This window comes from Sinohyriopsis cumingii, chromosome 4, assembly GCF_028554795.1.
Source record: "Sinohyriopsis cumingii isolate HCF-2022 chromosome 4, ASM2855479v2, whole genome shotgun sequence".
Lineage (NCBI taxonomy): Eukaryota > Metazoa > Mollusca > Bivalvia > Unionida > Unionidae > Sinohyriopsis > Sinohyriopsis cumingii.
This window is the reverse complement of record NC_142964.1, coordinates 73,403,023-73,424,300: the sequence shown is the minus strand read 5'-3', so window position 1 is coordinate 73,424,300 and position 21,278 is coordinate 73,403,023. Positions and strand designations below refer to the sequence as shown.

The 21,278-nt window shown below is 38.3% G+C and overlaps 1 protein-coding gene across 2 annotated transcripts in view; it reads left to right on the top strand.

The window, feature by feature from the left end:
* Positions 1-239: 239 nt before the first annotated feature.
* The window catches only part of LOC149801444 (dehydrogenase/reductase SDR family member 1-like), an 86,345-nt gene continuing 65,306 nt past the window's right edge, over positions 240-21,278 (top strand). The window contains exon 1 of one of the 2 annotated variants that reach the window (XM_089955576.1): positions 240-370. The gene's annotated coding sequence lies outside the window, so the exon portion shown is untranslated. The remainder of the gene's footprint in view (positions 371-21,278) is intronic. The other variant, XM_089955573.1, reaches the window with a different exon arrangement.

The window sequence follows — 21,278 nt, the reverse complement described above, 5'->3', positions numbered from 1 at the left end:
AGAAGGAAAGTAGATCTAAATACTTGTAAGTAGCCATTTACAGCTTGCGTCAATTATTTAAATCAATGAAGAATACAATATACATGGATAGAATTACGAAAGTAGCACTTGCCTTAAGCCATTTACAATAATACATCAAGGAAGAATAGAAAATACATGCATATAATTAAGGCTGTAATCCCCTTCCATAAATACATTATTTCCGTTGTGTAATGGCAGTGACTCATCAATCAGCCAATTGTCACGTTGTATTAAAGAGACTTGCCTGTTTTAAAGATCAGCTTGTGAAACTATTAGTATAAGCTGGATTGAGTGTGTCTTACGGAGACTCAGGTTTACTCGGAATACCACATCATCTTGGACTTTTGAGGTAAACTTTAAATTTTTCTGATATATATATATATATATATATATATATATATATATATATATATATATATATATATATATATAAGTACAAATCGATAATAATCTCTAAGCACAATTAAATGCATGTCCCAGTTACTAAATCAAGATCTGTACAGTAGCTACAAGAGCAAACAAGAGACCGGATTTACTCCGTTTTGAAATCGCTTCGCATTTTTGGGTTATTCATGTGCGAACTTTCACACATACACATCCAAATGCAGACCGACAAATTTCAAAATCAGATGGCAATCAGCGGCCATCCTAGGAAAGAAACTGATACCCACCTTAAGTCACCAGCCTAATTAATCAAGGACAATACTTGAATATGATTAGCAGTGTGAGATCGATTTCCACCTGTCCATGTTTTCTACTCATCTGTGGTATTCTTCTCTCTCTTATTTCTCCCAATTCCTTCTCCTCTTCCTCCCCGACTTTCTCCAAACTCATTTTCCTCCTCCTCGTCCTCCTCGACTTTTCTATACTCTTTCTCCTCCTCACTCCACTTTCTCCTCCAGACTCCTCTTCATCCTCCTCTACCTTCTCTCCACCGATTAGACTTCCGTCGACTTCGACTGTTTCTGCTAGTCTCAATTCCGTCACCAACTCTTGAAGACTCGGGACTCAATCGAACCCGAATTTTTGTGTCCCCATAAAAGCTTCCTGTGAAAACACAAGGACGGTACAATATGTTCCCTTAGCCCTCTAATCTCACACTACACACAGCCTATCATCGAATAACGGCTATTAAATTTCTTCGGTCACGCATTCATTCCCATCGAGATACCCATACGTCCTTGTATGGTAAAACAAACGCCATATTATTACATGCTCATTTTTTCCCCGTTAACTTTACATTGTCAGAATCGTTCAATATTACCCGATACTGAACTCGCGGGACAATACATATATATCATTCACGTGCATAAAGGTGCTACTTTCTATTGTAAACAGACAATGGACGCAGACGCCAGCATTTTTGATTTTGTACACAAATCATGTACACTCGCGTAAGAGGCTCTTTACGTTGTGGCTGTTTAAATTTGTTTCTGAATGAACTAAAACAGATGTTTCGTGGACTGCCACATACCAGCAGCTTTGGCACATTCCGCGTTGATACAATGTTACGGATTTAGGCTAGCTACATTATATAACAGACGCAAGATAATGTCCTTACAAATAACATACAAGTGACAAGTCATATACTCTCTTCTTTAGCTGGTGATAAGAATGGCAAAATAAAATATGCTTACATTTTTACATCCTGAATTTCCTCAAAATGTATTTTCTTAATTCTGCAAATCCGAATTACATGAGCCATGTCATAGATTTTCAATCTGGATTACACATTTCGAAATTGTGCTGTAATTTCGATGATAAGTGCAACTGCATCCCCCTTACTGCACTCAAAATGAAATAAGCATTAAATTCCATAGTGTCTTTTTGATAATTGCAATTGAAAGACTTCATATTTTCCCCACATTATGATTTCAAACATTCAATGACAGAAACAGAAACACATTTGCAGATGTCAACACGCTTCTCCCTAGCTTAATAAATCTCATGTATTTCATGTGGAATCGTCGCATACAAATCCATTCAATAGTCACGAAATTTCCTAGAATCGAGAAAAATACCTGTCTCTATTCATTCCAGATCAAATGGAAAAGTTGTTGCAATGCACATTCATTCACAATATGACTCCAAATTTCAATTTTAACTAGACACGCCATTTTCGTTCGAAAGTTATGTCGAGCGCGAGACTAAGTTCAAATTTATCTGGCCGGAGTTATGTGCGCAGTAATAAAGTCGATTTGTGTAATGATGAATACGCGCTTGTGTATTTAGTTTGGAATGCGGCATACATTCAATTACGTTGTTTATTGTAGTGTATTGTGTTAATATAATTAAACCTTACGTAGAATTTTAAAAAATGAGCATATAAAAAAAGGTTACTGCCTTTGTATGGGAAAATATGAACTCGTTTTGTCGGAAGGATGTACTTCACTCCCAAGGTCGTGCAATATTCCATCCCAAAACTCGTTCATATTTTCCCATACAAATGCAGTAACCTATAAATACAGCACGGTACCAATTACGTCTTATACACACATCAATACATTCTGTCACATCAATTCTTAATCATGTTATGCTAAACAATATCACAAGAATCAGATGCATTTCTTTACCTTCCAACTCATTCAAAATACACAAACATTAAAATATTCATGATCTGATATATGCATTCGTCCACAGTAACTAATCTTACATACTTAACCCATTTTCCAAATTCACAATTCAAGCATGTGCAAATTCTAACATAACGCATAAATAAATGCACCAGTTTACTACGAAGTAACTAATATCGAAATAGACAATTAATTCTGACCACAAGCTAACAATCTACATAATTCTCTACGTAAGCTAAAGCCCATTTCTCAAATACGCATGAAAACCAAGCACTACAAATGTAATTCTACATACTAAACGATGCTAGTAATGAAGTATACATGCTACAAATAATTACAATTATGATGCCGTAATATTCAGCAAAAATCGAGCAAATAACTTGCTGACCTTTTCGAAGCTTTTCTTTCCTTAGAATTTACTACAAATTACGAGTGGCTCTCTCGTAGTAACCCTATTGCTTAGCAATCTTCCCAGGCGAAACTCACTTTTTACTTACAAGTTCGGAAAGTTATTATTCAAATCGGAATAGTAATCACGCCCCCTATCTCAATTCCGATTGGATATTGAACCGATCCAATCAAACTTAGCGGACAATGTCCCTCTCGCTGTCGGTCAACGTGGGTACGGATAGAACACGCCTCTTTCACCCCGCGGGCTTCCCTCTGATCATAGGATTAAGTTGTAATACATAGGTGTGATACGGCACGCCGCTGCAATTGATGCGAGCGGTCGCCTTCGCCAACTCAAGTTTTCGGTCTCTGGCGGGTCACGGTAACATTGCCTAAGAGTTTAACACTAGCCTGCGGAAATCTTTAGACATCAAACGCATAGCCGCGGTAATATTTCCAAGACAGTAGATTATAGCTTATACATTATATTGCAAACGTGAGAGTAATACTTGACATTATGTCAAAATATCTGTATACACATGATACAGTAGGACTTCTAGATTCTAATGTGTAAATACAGGTAATATTTTCTCTGATATATTCTTTCCGTTTTTGTTTATTGTCTTCTATCACATGTTTGTAAAATAAGCTGTTGGAGTTTGTGTTTATGAATAAATTTTATTGGCCACTCTTGTTCCCATCTCACCAAACTACAAAAGTCATTTAGTACGTTTCTTGCTTCTATGATGTTGTCTGAGGTAGGTAAATAACAGATTCTTCCGAAAATATGTTAATATTAACGTCATGAATATAAACCAGAACAAGAATGGAGCAAGGACTGAACTTTGGGGGCATAGGACATAATTTACAAAGAGTATGAACTCTGACTTTCAGCCATACATGTTGTGTTTATGGCTTTAGGAAGAAATAACTTCACACAACGGTGGTGGGGATGAGTGGGATGTCCAGAGGTGGGATGGGTGATTATGGTCAACTTTGTCAAAGTTTACCTAAGTTTGTTACCATAACGTAGATTTATTTGTCTCGTTTGTTAAAAATGTATTGTGTAAAGCAGGGACATAAAATAAAACCTTTTATGGCTGGTGTGGGGTGGGGGCAAAATAGATAAAAAGGTTACGATCGGGGGTCACACGTGCAAGAACAGTTCCTTATCTTTAATTATGCATATTAATTAAAATGCATATTGTCAAAAGGATTGCCTACGTGGTCGCGAGCAGCACAAGTTCAAGGACTGGGCCGCATGTTCTCAGAGGGCAGCGAGTTGGACATGCGTTTTGTTTTCTTACGCCCATGTGAAAGTGGTCACAGTAGATTGTTTGTGTCAAATTTACACGCCCACCTTGAAGTAAACTACGGTATCTAGTCCAAGGTATGACGAGTTCTGACTGGCTGTTTGAATCACTTGTACAATTAGATTTCGGCTGTAAATTTGTCGTAATTATAGGCATTTGGTCGGATCTATCAATAGTTTTCACACTGTAGAAAGCATACATATTTTATTTAGATACATTTGATATTTGTCTTTAGCAAACTTTGCTTATAGTTCCTTTGCATATTAATAACAATAGGAGTCATTTTATATTCTCCACCTCACCTATGTAAATAGTACAAGTACTGAGAGTGGTGGACCATTCGTAATTTTGTCTTTTGATATACGAAAACATTAAATGACCTGCAAAACGATCTGATACCTTTGAAATGGTATCTTTTAAAAGGTATTCCTAATTTTAATATATAGATACACACGTGTGTGCATTGTTTGTTTCTTAAAACTTTTCGATAGGTTAAAAGCTGTACATTTGCCTTTAGGTAGTTCATACGGTCGCTATCTTTTATATTTATGTTACACGCACTAATTGTCTTGACTAAGACTGGATTTAAGCGAAATATAGAATATTTTAGTTTCATTGTCAGTCATGCGAAAACAAATGATGATGTCGGCAATCATCTCTTTCCCGTGAAAGCGAGAATCAATTTCAGAGTTTAATTTGAGATCGTATTTAAAATTTCTCTTGTTTGTTTACAAGTATTGAGTATCACAGTACTTGAATATTCCTTTAAGAGGTGCAGTTGTAAGTTTGTTTGTTGTTAACAAGACGACCTTTTGTAAGTAGGTTTTATATAGATATACAGATTTATGTTGATTCACGACTTAAAATTCATTTCATGTCTTAAACAGTTTACTCTAATGTATTTGGTCAACTTTTTCCTTATACGTTTTAAAACATTTCATTCATTTTTCACAGCTTCATCTCTTTTTAATTTTGAAGTGTCGACCGCTCCGGTGGCCTAGTAGTTAGAGCGTCCGCCTCGGATGCGGGAGGACGCGGGTTCGAAACCCCGCCGAGTCATACCAAAGACTTATGAAAATGGTCCTTACATCTGCCTCCCTAGGCGCTCAGCTTTAAGAGGTTAGTGTTAGGCCTGGTGTCAGAATAATGTGACTGGTTGGGAGATCATGCTACATGTCTGCGGTATGATGCCCCAGTGCTAGACATCACTATAAACTGCTACATTGCATTGGTTAAAAATTGTTAAAGCTACGTTAATAATCCAAATCACACACACACACACACACACACACACACACATCTTTAAGTGTCTCAAGGAGCTTACCCCACGGTTTGAACATTTCGGCTTCCTTATTTTCCTTGTTAATATAAATACTAATATTTATTAACCAAATAGGTTAATTTAAGGATTTCACAAAAAGGTTGACTGTGTAAATGTTTTTAACTCTTATCGGTTGAAAAATGAACCAGTCAGCATAAATTTATCAAAATAATTTTTTTCTTATTGAGTAATATATCGTTGACGATGTTAAATGCGTAAACAATATTAACATACGAAATTCTGTATTGGAAAAAAGATACCCCGTAGCTACGGTTTCGATAAACACACTCAGTTTCGTCATAATATGTTGGACGGATTTTGAATTACACTTTGATACTAACCAGACATTGCCCACTTTCAAAATGTTTCTATGGCAACGCCAACAATTCTTATCCTTTGAGAACTCGGTATCTTAAAACGTGTATGTTGCCAAGATGCAAGGGGGGTGTGGTGGTTATTAATTTCTAAACGTAACCTGAAACTGTTTGGATGCACCGGCCGAAGTGAAAACTCGTGTCGGCGGCAGTTCTTAAAGGATACAAGCTTGATATGAGTACCAATATTCGTAATTGTTAATCAAACGGTTTTTAATTTACGTTCCAGCAATTATTAAGATAAGGCAAATTGGCAGTTTATTTCCATCACAACTTCAACAAATACATAACAAATGTCTTTATCGCAAATAGCACCAGTAGCTTTAGACTATTGGTTTAGGAATGTAAACCAACTTTCAGAACGCAATCTAAATATTATAGACGATACGTTCTGGAAATGAAATGAGTAATTTAGGGAATGAACAGATACACTGTATCCATTCCTAGAACCATTTATCCACGATCAGTTTTGTTGAGCCGGGGATGAAAACTTCCATTTACTTTTATGCAAATTTCACATTTTTAGAAAACCAAATATCGAAATAGTTAAGTTTACTTGAGAAATTGGACATTTTAGTTGGTATAGTCAATGTATCTTCGCCATGTAAATAGATTAATTATGAGATAAAGGTTTATTACAGTATGGAAAAACTTTTATGGTCAGGTTAAGAAAATACTGAATCACTGAAGTGAACCTTGAAGTGCGAGGTGCTCTCCATTTTCTATTGCGTAACATTGTCTTGTGTTCGTGATGATTAGCACAAGTACCACGATGGGAGAAAATACATTCACTCATGTAAATCCCGTCAAGATAACGATTTGTCATGGCTATTCTATTAAACATAAGTGTATCCTTTTTATCTGACTTTTGGAACAGACTTTGAAGGTTCTAACTTTTGACAACTTTGGCGGACGTTGCCACCATTTATTTGAGCTTTTAGGAACACATGTTGTACAGAGATTTGAGCTCAAGTCCAACTCTAATATTGGCATATGTGTCATTGACTTGTTACCTTGTTATAGCTGGTGTGTGTGTGTGTGTGTGTGTGTGTGAGAGAGAGAGAGAGAGAGAGAGAGAGAGAGAGAGAGAAATTTAGATTGTTAACGTAGCTTTAACAATTTTTCAGTCATATCGCTACGATGTATGCAGTGTGGCAGTTTATTGTGATGTCTAGCACTGGAACATCATGCCGCAGACATGTAACATCATGTCCCACCTAGTCACATTATCCTGACACCAGGTCAACCAGTCCTAACACTAATCTCTTAAAGCTGAGCGCCAAGTAAGGCAGCTGCTAGTACTATTTTTCTATTTTTATAGGTCTTTGATATGGCTCGGCTGAGGTTCGACCTCCCGCATCCGAAGCGAACGCTCTAACCACTTAGGACACGGGAGCGGTCATAGCTGTTTAGTAATTTCCTTTACATGGAGCAGCGCCAACATATCTAATCCGAATATTATTTACCAAACGGAACTTTTTAAGCTGTATCAGTTGTTCCATCAAATTTCTCCACTTCACGTAATGAACTTAAGGATCGAGAAAAACACATATTTAAATGAGCTCTTGAAAATAATCATGCAAAGGATTTATGGGGCGTATCATCTAGATAATTAGTTAGTTTCAAGATGTCGATCTATTCAGTAGGCGGAAAATAGGGGAAAGGTCCAAGATGTTGCCAGTTGGCGAAGGAGATCTCGAGTTCGAGCTCAAAAATGACTGTGCGTACAGATATTTCAACGGCAAGCATTGGAAAAATAACGGCCAATAATACAACTGTGTTTAGCAAATTCCGAAAGAGAGGGAACAATGCAAATGATTAAATCGTGCCAATCTAACATTTAGAATCTTAGATAACTCAACAACTCTACCAATGCATTCATGCCTTGAATTCATGATTCTTTAAAGACCCATTGTCGCAAGTCACGCGTGACAATCCGCAACGCTCTTTTAATGCCCGTGAGTAGTGAATGGGGACGATATACGGACAATGGGAATTAGCATTACAAGACCCCCTGGAACGATATACGGACAAGATTTTTCAGCCCCTCCCCCGCCACACCGGAACGATATACGGGAATTTAACATGGGAATATTGGGGCTGTATACGGTCAAGGAAATGGGGATGATTTGAATAAGACCAATAGGTTGGGTGGATAAACAAAGACAGTAGAGATATAGACATATATAATACATACAACATACATAGATAGATTGAAAACATCAATCTATCACACCTAAAATATAAAACCGACTAAAAATGTTTTAATACATTTTAGACAAAGAGAATAAATATATTTTCGAGGCATATGAGTGGCTTGAAAAGGGCCTTTGGGTCTCTTATTCTTGTTCTTATAGTTTCTTCTTTTCCCCCCACCATCTTCTTTGTTTTGTTATCGCTGTTTTCTTCTTCTTGTTTTCATTTTTATCCTCCTCCTCTACTAGTTTTGGATATTCGTGTAGAATGGCACGAATGATGAATGCTGAAGTTTGTATACTTCAAGCACGGACTTGAATGAACACATCCCTTTCACTAACTTCACATATTATATACTATCCACACAGAAGGGAAGAAAAAAATATTATATACTATCCACAAACCCCACACTTACTATCCACACACGGGAGAGGACAAAACAAACCCCAAATCTACTATCCTCATACGGAAAAAACTACAATATCTACTATCCACACAAACGTACGCGAATGCATTCAAACCACAAATATAATATCCACACAAACGTATGCGAACTCATACAAACACAATATATGCTATCCACAGAAACGTTCGCAAACGCATACAAACACTTACTCTACTATCCACACAGAAGGGAATGGGAAAAAACCACACACTCTGCTCTCCACACTTACTTACTTACTTACTTACTTACTTACTTACTTACTTACTTACTTGGATTAAAGTGATTTTCGCTCCAATGGAGCATGTATCACTGTTTAATGCACGCACAGCGTGCTATTTAATTACTCCTGGGGGAAGGAATGAGAGCCACATCCCCCAGGCTTTTATGTGTTCATGGAACACTTATTAATTAGGCCGTCAGATCGATGTACTATTTAGTTCCTAGCGATCTGGATGTATGGCCGAGGTGAGGTATGGCCGAGGATTGGACCCACCACGCACTCATTGCTTAGGTTGCATTACTTTGTTGATTGAGGCGAGTGGGATTGGACCCAAAACGCACTCGTGTATCTTGCTATGGGGGCGTGCACTGCACGCGTGATGTTTTGATGTCAGGTCGTGGTAGAGGAGGAAGAGGCTTATGGATCGGGAGGCGGTTCATGGCACATTTTTGGCGTTTCTAAGTTCCAGGGTATAGTTTCTAAAAGTGTCGTCCTGCATAATTTGGAGGATAACTCTGCTGTTTTTAGAGTAGGTTAAAGATAGATACCCAGGTTGATAGCCATGGGTTTTGATGTTGCCACCTTGTATAGCGGGCCCTGATGGTCTTGAGTATTTGAGACCACCTTGATTGGTATTGGTTTTTAGGGTCTTAGTATTCTAATTAGTGTTGTTTTTCGTTGCAGCATTGTGCTGCTGGATCTGATGGTCTTTGGGTTTTAGACCACCTTATACGTGTTAATTTGGGGTTATACTTCCTTAAGCAGAGAGTTTATTATTTTGCAGCCCTGTGTTGCGGGATCTGATAGTCTATGGAGTTTAGACCACCTTATATATTGATAATTTGGGGTCGTTTTGTTCCTGATCTGTTTTAGTGAGGACGATCCTGATGGTCTGTGTTCACGACCACCTTATATGATCTGATTTAGGGTCCTGTCGGTAATTCTAGTTATTTGTTGATTGATGGCTGTCACCTGGGTTAGAATGTGGTCGTAGAGGTGTTAATTTTTATGACAAGAGACTAAAAGATGGTAAAAGAGTAAGGTAGGAAGATTTTTTTTATATTTAAATTTTTATTTTTTTAAATTTATTTTTTCTTCAATTTTACGTCTTGAATTCCTTATTTATAATGATTCCTTGTTTTATTGGTTTGGAGTGAAAAATTGTTTTATAGTTATTTGTATGTTATTATGTAGTCATGTTTGAATTAATTCCTATTTTCCTATTTTAAGCTTTTGTGGTCTTAATTGGTTTTAATTATTAGGGCTATGAACGGCAGTGTCAGTCTGTGGACCCACGAGACTTAGCCGGTCGTCATAATTCCCAAACAGTGATTTTGTATTATTTTTGACTGGTCTTGATTTACTTGTATTTCTTTTAATTATAATTAGATTAGATTCGTCCTTAGTTGGTTTTTATTATTCGGGGCTATGCACGGCTGTGTCAGTCTGTGAACCCACGAGACCTAGCCGGCCGTCATAATTCCCAAACAGTGATTTTGTATTATTTTTGACTGGTCTTGATTTACTTGTATTATTTTAAATTATAGTTAGATTAGATTCGTCCTTAGTTGGTTTTTATTATTCGGGGCTATGCACGGCTGTGTCAGTCTGTGAACCCACGAGACCTAGCCGGCTGTCATAATTCCCAAACAGTGATTTTGTAATATTTTGGACTTGTCTTGATATGCTTTATTTAAAATTTTTTAATTAGATTAGATTCGTGTATAAAACTTATGATGTTTTCGAATGTTAGATTGATATTGGGGTTTGTGTTCATCAAGAATTCTGGGTATGTGACTGGGGATCCAATATTACGTTGTTTAATTTTAAACTTAGTCCTTTCTTTTTCAAGTGTGTGGCAGTTGTTAAAAATGTGCTCTAGGTCTTCTGGGACCCTGCAGTGGTAACAGTTAGGGTTATGTGGTTGTGGTCCTATGTACTGTCCAAAGCTGTTGGCCAGCTTGGTTTTGCCTGTGAGTATTCTATTTATGAATTTTTGGTCATTGCCTTTTGTTTTGGTTGATTTCCTATTTCTGCAGACTTCTTTAATTATGGTTTTTAGCTTCCTGCCTTGGGTGTTTGTGTTCCATAATTCCTGCCATTTATTGTCAATGAGAGTTTTAGATATGCTATAGAGTTCACATATGCTATAATCTAGGTTGATGTGAGTGGTTTCGTTTAGTTTTTGTTTACCTGTTATATCTGCCATATCGTTACCTGGTATGTTAATATGGGACGGAATCCACATAAATTCTACTTGTAAGTTATTATTGTTTAGTTTTTTTAACAATAGATTGGTTTGTCTAAGATAATTTTCTCTTGATTTGGTGTTGTTATTGAGTATGGAGTTTATGACGCTTAGCGAGTCACTTATTATTACCGCTTGGAGTATTTTGTTCTTTTCGATCCATTTGAGTGCTTCAAGTATGGCCCAGAATTCAGCTGTGTATATGGAGCAGAGGTTAGGTTGTCTTCGTCCTACTTTAATGTTAAGTTCGGGAATTACGTAAGCTGCTGCTGTTCTGGGTGGTTCTGTTATTTTTGATCTATCAGTGTAAATCATAATGTAGTTGCAATATTTTGAGTTGATCTCTTCTGTACAGATTGTGTTTAGTTTGAGTTCTTGTTCGTTTTTGCTTCCATATTTCGTACTGAGGGTGTTAACTGAAGGGTTGGTATTTATCCATGGTTCTTTGTCATAGTGATTTGCAATTTCTGCTTGGAGGTTATCTATAGAAAGTTGTTTAACTAATTGATGGACTAATTTCCTTGCTGGTATGTTTTGGGTTAATTTAGTTCTAAAAGGTATGTTGCATTTATTTATAGCTATCCGGGTGGGGTGTGTGTCGGGGTGTGTTGTTAACCTGGCTGCATATCTGAGGGTGAGTTCTTGTCTTCTAAGGTGGAGCGGCAGTTCTCCAGTTAAGATTTGAAGCTCCACCAACGATGTGGATGGTAGTGCTCCAGTGCAAATAATTAGGGCCTTTCTTTGTATGCTATCTAGTTTCTTGAGGTTATTTTGGGATGCCGAGTTGTAAATTTGGCATCCGTAGTCTAGTTTAGATCTAATTAATGATTTATACAATGCTAGTAAGGTTTCTTGATTGGATCCCCATGTGGTTCCTTTAAGGTTTGTAAGGAACTTAAGGTCTTTATTGCACCTTTTGACTAGTTCGTTTATGTGATGTCCCCAGTTTAGGTTAGAGTCATAGTACATTCCTAAAAGTCGTGCTACCTTTACGAATTTAATTTCTTGATTTTGGATGGTAAGTTTTGGAAACTGATTTTGTGATTTACGTTTGGCGGTGAACAGTACTGCTATGGTTTTTTCATGGGATAATTTGAATCCCCATTTATCAGCCCATTTCCCTATTTTGTTTAAACTTGTTTGAATATCGCTGATTACTTTGTGGTTGGAGGGGTTTCCTGCTTTCCATAGTCCACTGTCATCAGCAAATTGTGAGAGTTCAATTAGTTTTGATGTTAAGTTGGTGTCCAAGTCATTAATCATGATGTTGAAAAGGGTTGGGCTGAGTACGCTCCCTTGCGGTGTACCGTTTTCAAGTGTGTGTGGTTCAGAGTAGGTGTCGCCGACTCTTGTTGTTATTTTACGGTCGGCGAGAAAGTTTTCGATGAAGTTAAACATTCGACCTGTGATGGCATAGTGGTTGAGTTTTGCTAATAAGCCTTTTGTCCATACAAGGTCGAATGCCTTTTCGAGGTCAATAAATACTGCAATTAAATTCCTATCAGCTTTGCGTTTGGAGTTGAACGCTAATTTGATTGCGGTTTCCAATCGTATTAGTCGATCCGTGGTGGATCTTTTGCTTCTAAATCCGCATTGATTATCGGAGATTAAATTATTGCTCTCTAGGTGGTGTCTGAGTCGGTTGGTGACTATGGTTTCCATGATCTTACAAATGTTGTTTGTTAGGGAAATGGGTCTGTAAGAGCTAATATCGTTAGGATCTTTTCCTTGCTTGGGTATTGGAATTACTATTGCGTGCTTCCATTTATCGGGTAATTTGCCTAAGGTCCATATTTGGTTTACTAATTTATTAATTGTTTGTTTAATGTTATTTGGGATATTTTTGTATATTGTGTATCATATTTGATCTTCCCCTGGGCTAGTTTCGTTTTTGGTTTTCAATGCTAGGTCCCATTCATAAGTTGTAATATCTTTATTTAGGTTCGAGACTTTGGGACGGAGGTCTTTAAAGAGATCATTATGTGTTCTTTCTACTTTGTCCCTATGTAATTGAAATGCTGGGGCGTGGTTGGTGTTACTACTCATTTCTGAGAAGTGCTGAGCTAGTCGGTCAGCTTTTTCTTTATTAGTAATGGCTCCCGCTATTTTTGGGGTGGTGTTAGTTGTCTTCCCTCTAATTGTTCTAATCTTATCCCAGACTTGTTTAGTACTAGTTGTGATATTGATGCTTGTGCAGTAATTATGCCATGTTGTTTCCTTAGCCTGTTTAATTAGGTTTTTAAGGGTTTTCTCCCTTTGTTTATATGTAGTGAAATCAATAGAATCTTTAGTGCGTTTGAATTTATTGAGGGCTTTTTTCTTATAAGTGAGTGCTTGTTTGCATTCTTCATTCCACCATGGGACTACTTGTTTATTTGGGTTACCAGTAGTTTTAGGTATGTTGGTGGTGGCTGCCTTTAGTATGGTGTCAATCAGGTTTTCATAATAGTTATTAATATTATCATTTTCTATGTTTTTGGTGTCTACTTTACTTAGTATTTCATTAAATGTGGTCCAATCTGCTTTTGAATATAGCCATCTAGGGGTTCTTTTAAGAGAGTTGTACTGGACCGTCATCTGCAGGGTGACTATTACTGGGAAATGGTCACTGCCCAAGGGGTCAGTTTGATCCACCCTCCAGTCGGCCACCTGGGTTATTGATGGCGAGCAAATGGTGAGGTCGATGGCGGACATAAGACCGTTGACTGGGCTGAGGCGTGTTTTTGTGCCGTCATTTAAAATGGTAAGGTTAGATTCAGCTGTCCATTCTTCAATCAATATGCCTCTTTTGTCCGTCACAACGCCCCCCCCCCCCCCAGCTCGTTATGGGCATTGAAATCTCCACAGATGACGATCTGGTCTACTCGTCTGTGGTCATTTATTTGTTTATAAGTAGTTAAGTTAGCTGTGTCTGATTTCCCCCCGGGTCATAAATGTTAAATATTTGTATTTGACCCTTGCCTGTATGAATTATGAGGGACTGAATTTCGAATGCTTCATTGCTACCTGGGGTTGGTGTTATGGTTATTGTTGTTGCATTCGGAATGTTATCTGCTGTATATATGGCTAAGCCCCCTCCTGCTTGTCCTGTGGTTCGATTTTTGAAGTGGCCTGGGGCGTAACCGGGGAGTTTAGGCATTTGTTTAGCTCTCTTTGTTATTTTGTTTTCTTGTATACATATAATATCTGGTTTATGTACTATATTTTGTAGTTTAGCTTTAAGTTCATTGATATTACTTGATAGCCCTCTAGCATTCCATTGCCATATTGTGATATTTTTATTTGTGTTGTTCATACTATTAGTGGTCATTTCTACTGGTTAATAGGCTAGTCTACGTGTTATCAGTTATTATTTATAATTAATTGTAGTTTTTCCTCTATTTCTTTAATTTTGTGTTCAGCTATGATTTGTTTTTCTGCTATCACAGCCTTGATATCCTTAATTAGCTTTCCTATTTCTGTTGCATGTCCCGTCTGGTTTTTATTGTTGGTGCTTTCATTCCACTGAGGGGTGGTTTGTGTGGTTTTGCTAGTTTGATATTTCTTTTTGACTGGGGCTTTGATCGAGTTCTGAGCTTTTGGTGGGATTTCTTTTGGGTTGTTTTCATAAGCATTGTTCGGTGGTTTGTTTTGTAGTATTTCTTTTTTGGCTGTTTGGTATTGTAAATTCTTGGTATTCATGAAATGTATAATTTGGAGTTCTCTTTTTGCATGTGGGCATTCCAATGATTGGGGTGTGTGCGGGCCCTTACAGTTAGTGCATTTGGGTGTTTGTCTCTTGCATTGCCCCCTATGGTTCCCACCACATTGCTGACAGCTTGTCTGAAATTTACATTTGGAGGCAAAGTGACCCCAATGTTGACAGTTGCTACACAGCCTTGGTTTATTTATAAACGGCTCGATGTGTAGTTGTATCCCTGAGTGGCCTATTCTCACTGGTGATTTAAGTGGTAGTTGCGATTCAAGTACTACCGAGTTTGTTCCCTGCCCTTTGTAATTTCTTAATCTAAAGGCCTTGTTAATGGGTGTTCCACCTTCTTTAAGTTGTGTAGTTATCTGTTCATTGTTTAGTTTTTGAATCTTGCCTTTAAGCTTCAGTATTACTTTAAAGAAGGATCTGTGTGTGGGTGTATTAGGTTTTATGGGTTGGGTTGGAGTTTCCTTATTGTTTTGTTTTGGATTATTTGATTCGGTATTTGCTACCTGTGAATATTTCCTAGGTTTGTGGTGTTTTTCAATATTTACTATTAGTTTATTGATTGTTTCAATTTCTAAAAATTTTGCCATTTGGCTTTGGGTGCTACAGTGCACTATAATGTAGCCTGTTTTTGGTCTAATAATATTATATTGGCCTGAATGAACCCTGAGGAGGGCCCCTACAATACTGTTTGTGGATAGGTTTTGTAGCGTGGATGAAATGCTTTTTATGTATAACGTTAGCTCTTCAGGGTGGTATTTGTTTGTTTTTCTAATGGCTGGTGTGTGTGCAATCTTAGTTTTATCCTTTGGGGGGTTGGTGGCTGGTTTTTGATTTATCTTAAGTTGGGGTGTGGTGGCTGTTACGCTTTCAGGGTTGGTATCACTTTTGTGAGATGTTTGATCGGTAGGGGTGTTTGATTTTTCCTTTCCAGGTTTGATTCTTGTTTTTTCTTAGTGTTTAAGGGGCTTTTCCCTTTACCTTTCCCGTCCCATTTATTGTTTGTTATTTTAGGGATAGGGGTGGGATTTATTGTTTGCCTATCTTGGCTGTCCCTTTCGGTTTGGCTGTATATTAAATCTTCCTCCGTTAATGGTTTGGATGGCCCCGGGGTTTGACTATTGTGATAAACCGTAGCGCATTCAGGATACAGTATTAATAGGTCTTGATAATTTGAGCCCCTAGGCGTTATTTGAGCTACTCCCTTGTTTACCTGTTGATTTTCGGCCTGCGCTTGGTTTGTAGGGTTCTCCCTGCGGGGCATTTCCGCTCCTGCTAGCCTGGGTTAAATAATAACCGATATAGGCTTGTTCTTAGGCGATAGTGCCAGCACCATGTAATTGGGGGTGGGTGTCTCTTTCGAAGATTGTGTTTGCATCTGATTTCCTATATCAGTAGCAATGGTGGTATCTAACATATCTTCCCCTACTGTGGTATCAAAAAGATTAAATGTTATTGGTGATTCGGGGTTTAATTTTTCTGCTTGTTCCCTAATGAGTTGAAAATCTGGAGTGGAGAATGTGAATGGCAACTCAACCGTCCGGATTTCTTTGTAGTTGGGGTTTGGCGATAGATTTAATTTTCCTGTGTTGGTCGGGGTGGTGGTTATGTTGCAATTTAAGGTGTTGAATCTTGTCATTGCTTTACGTAATTTGCTTTCTTTGTAATTCCTAACGTTTCTTTCCATGATGGATTTCTTATTTGTCAATTGTGACGTACTTTTCCTAGCTTGGGATGGTTAAATCAAGGTGGTTAAAGTTTTGTTAGTGTAGAGTAAAAAGTAATGCTGTTTGTTTTCCTTGTGACAGAAAATCTTGCAAGATTACATGTGCTCGTAATTCGCAAGGATTCTGTCCAGGCATTTACTAATATGGATCCTAGTGCCTGTTTACGGAAAGGAGCTAACAGCAAGGATTGTTATTTGTTAGAATAGTAAGAAAAGTATAATTTGACGTGTTTATTTTCTTTAATTGAAAATCGCACAGCTGTTTTCTGATGCTGAACGTGTGCGGATTCAATCCAGGTTAGTCTAGTATGAGTCCTAGAACCCGTTTAAGAAAATAGGCGGCAAATTGAGTATTGTGAATAAGTTGAAAGGTATAAATGTTTAGTATGTAGCAAACAGCACAGAGTTTTCATTGCCCGTAGGCTTAGTAATTTTCCTACCTTGTACTTAAGTACTTATTGCTATACGAGGTGGTATGATTCCAATAGGGCTGCTGGGAGGGCTGTTTGGCAAGATTTCCTTTGTCTGTACTGGTTAAGATGGCGGTTAAAGGCTGCTAGGCGGGCTGCTTGGATGGTTTTCCTTTGTTGAAGATGGCGGCTGTAGTAGGATTTGTTCGTCTCCTTTTCTTGTGGCTTGCATGTATATCTGCAGGATTTGGCGGTTAAATAAAGTGCACAGCTTCAGGCAAACAACCATCCATCTAGACAAGAGCGCGACTAGACATATATATCGAAATTTAAAGTCCGGAAGTCCGGACGTCTGTTTAACGGCCTGCTCCCTTCAGTGGTCTTGACACAAACGTATGCGAACGCATACAAACAAAATATTTACTATTCACACAAACGTACGCGAACTCATACACACACACATATCAGGAAAGGAGTGGGTGTTTACAATCACATTACTCCACATATACACCAATTGGTAACTTGAATAGTCTCTTTTATAGAGATCTGGTTAGCCCTGAAAAGGGCTGTTTTATTAAAAACTCCAAATGCACCCGTTTAATGCCGGCATGTAACAGGCCGGGCACTACAAACACATCGACGGATCCAATCGTTGCTCCAATTGATTTGAGCGGTTGGAAGCGCAAAAGGATGATGAGTGACCTCATCATCCCAGTTTTCACTTTGTGGAAAAGTGAAGACTTCCCTCCTTCTCCTATGCCACACCCTTGGATGGATGATGAGGTTGTTGTGCTGGTAGTGGCTGCAGTACTGCTACTGGTTGTCGTGCTGGTTGTGGCTGTTTTGGCGTCCTCACCTCAGGCTTCACCTCACTCAGAGGCCTTTCGATGAGGTGAGGCAAGATCCTTTCCTTCTCTATCTTCTTTCTTTTCTGCTCTTCTTCCTCAAGCCTGGTTTCTTATTGTATTGCCTCCATGTCAAGCTCATCTAAAATGCGCCTGGCATACTCCAGATGGATTTGGAGTTTCAAGAATTTCTCATTTCTGTTGCTCATGATTCATATAGTTGACTAGTCAATGATGGGTAGCCATACTGATGAACGCTTCCCTTTATATTTGTGAAGCACAGACGTGAAGGAAACCATCCCCTGATACCAAAACTTACAAGATTCATATCATTATCCAGCACATGGAACGCGCGGACCTAAAAGAAACACTCACTCATTTTTGTACGTACAATCACTAACTACAAACACAAACACACAGACTGTTTGACAAGCTACGGACACGAAATGCTTCGAGACACACTTCTAATGTTTTTGGACATAAACTAGAGAAATGAAGTGCTTATAGACACTTTTATTTTTTTTAAAGTTCAGACAAGCACAATTACACAAATTGTTGACAATTGAACTACTATTTCTTTTCTAGAGTATTTGGGTAACCCTGAAAATGGCTGGTTTTTGTGGACATGGATTATGGCAATCTTTTATTGTCTAAGATTACGTCCCCGTCTGGCAGCAGGCTCTCCCACAGGATAGTGTCTGCTTCTTCGGAAAGAGAAGGAGAACTCTTTCGTGTCAACACGGCAGTCGACAAAACCTCTGTCTGGTTCCTGATGTTGTTGCTTCTGCTTCGCTCTCTGCTCTCTCTGCTTCTGAAGTCTGTACTTCTCCGTCCATTCTTCTTTCTTCTTGATTTCCTCTCTGAAGACCTCTTCTAACACGTGTTCGGTCACTTTTAGCATTCTGACATTCTCTATCTCTTAAGGTTTGGATATCAGACTTTGCCTGACACGATGCGAAAGCAAGTAGGCTTAGTTTGGTTTAGCTAAATTAGAAGCCGTCTTCATAGGTGAACGAGTCAACAATGGATGGTCAGACTGGTTGATCGGTCGTTTTGGATTATAGTCGTGTTGGCCCTTGCGGGCATATACGACTTTTTTTTATTTCCCATTTGGGAATGATTGATATTTTCGAAGGGGAAGGAATGGTGCCACTTCCCCCAATGTATTAATGCACTTAAGAAGTGCTATTTGATTGGTACGATTTCGTGAGATTTATGTTCACGGGACTAGTGGTGAGTGGGAATGGTCCACACGCACTCACTTAGACAGTACATGTCTGGAGGTGGCAATGGAGGATCGGACTCAGTGGAAGTGGTGCGCCGTACATACGGTATCGATTTTTGTCCCCAATTTCGGAATAGTAAATGGCGTCGTTTACCGCATTTATAATTTGGAAAATCATTTGTGCTGTTTGTAGAAAAGATATAGATATAGATGGCAAGATGAATCTCCTAGTCTATTTTAGGGAAAAAATATTTAATCGAATACTACTTGGTGTTTCTATTCTAAAATATAAATGTTTCCTCCTTGGCGGGTGCCTGATCACTGGGTTATAGACACCTTATAGATCAATATTGTAAGGACATAATTCCTAATTATTTAATTTGGTGCCACCTTGTGTGGTTGGTCCTGATGGCTTTCGGTTTTTAGCCACCTTATTGATCTAATTTTGGGTTGTTACTCTAGTTTCTAGTTAATTTATGAGTCAATCTGTTGCCGCATTGTGCAGCGGGCCCTGATGGCTGGGATTTAAGCCACCTTATAATTTTTAATTTTGTTGGCCAGTTATAATTGGTATATTTTAAGTCGATTCATCATGCCTTAAGTAACGATAAAAGATAGATGTTAGTTTGAATGGTGGTTCTTAATTACCGATCACTTGTTCCATTGCTTAATAGATTATACATTTGGACAGCTCAAGGCGCCGAAGTGGGTGATAGGTGCAATTGTAGCATCAGCCCGCGCACTGGCGGTACTCGCCCCTATTCGGGCTCTAAACCGTATGCTGCTCCCACCCCCATTTTCCCGCCCAGCCGCACAATCTAATATTGTATAGATATTTATTGATTTTCATATTTCTAAAACTGTGTCTTAAACTATATTTCTTATGTAATCGTCCTAAGTGTCCGGTCAGTCTGAGTATATGGATTTGGTTGGCTTATAATTTATTGATTTTTGTCAGTTTCCTTAAGGAAGATTAACATGGCATCAATTGTTTGATTGGGGTTTGGGTTGGTTTGGTAAAGGGTTTAGTCTGGTTTTTGACCTGTCATTGAGGATGACTAGATTACATTCAGTTAACCATTCTTCGATCGTTTTTCCACATGTCTTTCCTATTTACCCCCCCCCCCCCATAATTCACTGTGTGCATTGAAGTCACCACAGATGATTACGTTGTTGGAAGTGTTGTTGGTAATTTGGCGGAAGGTGGTTAAGTTGACTGGGTGGTTGCTGCCTCCTGGATCGTATATATTCATAATTTGGATGTTTGTGGTGCCTGTACTTACTAATATTGATTGTATCTCTGTATTATTGCAATTATTTTGGGCAAGTATAAATGGTAGTGTTTCTGAGTAAGTTATAGTTTCTATAGTAAATATTGCCAGGCTTCCTCCCTTTTTCAGTTAGGTGGGTTTCTTGGAGGCAGATATGTCCAGTTTGGTGGTTATGTTGTTAAGTGTATGTTCTAGCTCTGGAAGAGTTTTTATTAATCCTCGACAGTTCCATTTCCAAATAGTGAGTTCATTTTTCCTTGTATTATCCATGGTGGGTGTTGTAGTTGTCTACTATACTGGAAGTCCAGTGGCCCATGGTGGGTGTTGTAGTTATCTACTACACTGGGGGCCCAGTGGCCTATCTGGGTGAGCATGGTCATAAGAGTAGTCAGTATGGCTTGTGGGTCATGCGATTTCTTGCTGTTTATTAGTTATGAGTTTGATCTGTTATCTCTCGTGGGGGGGGGGTCTGTTTATGTGGTTACTGTATATAATGCGATTTTAATTTTATTCTAGTTGATTTTAGGGTGAGAGACAGAGAGAAGTCAAAGAGCATGCATAGTCAAAAAATGTTTGAAAACAAACGACATATACATTTTGTTTCAAAACACATGTCTATTCAAACAACGGGCAACCAACAATTAACAATAAAACAAACAAATAAAATATTTTTGACAAGGTTGACCACGTTGTGAAGTGAAGTGAGATTTCCAATGATGGAAGTCACAGGACCGCTTTTGATGCGCACTACGTTTTCTAGCTAAAGACAAAAGCTAGCCGTAATGGTCACAAAACCATCGATCTACTTTGTCATAGTTTCTAGAACAGTTACGATTAAAATAAGTCACTAAATGTTCTAAGAATACCCAGGACTGCGTTGATGAAGAAAATACACACAGTATTATCCACACATCATGGAATCTGTGCCTTGTAATTTCACATTATTGAATCGTGTTGTCTGGGGATTTCTTCTCATAAAGTCGATGATGTCTTCTTCCAAAGG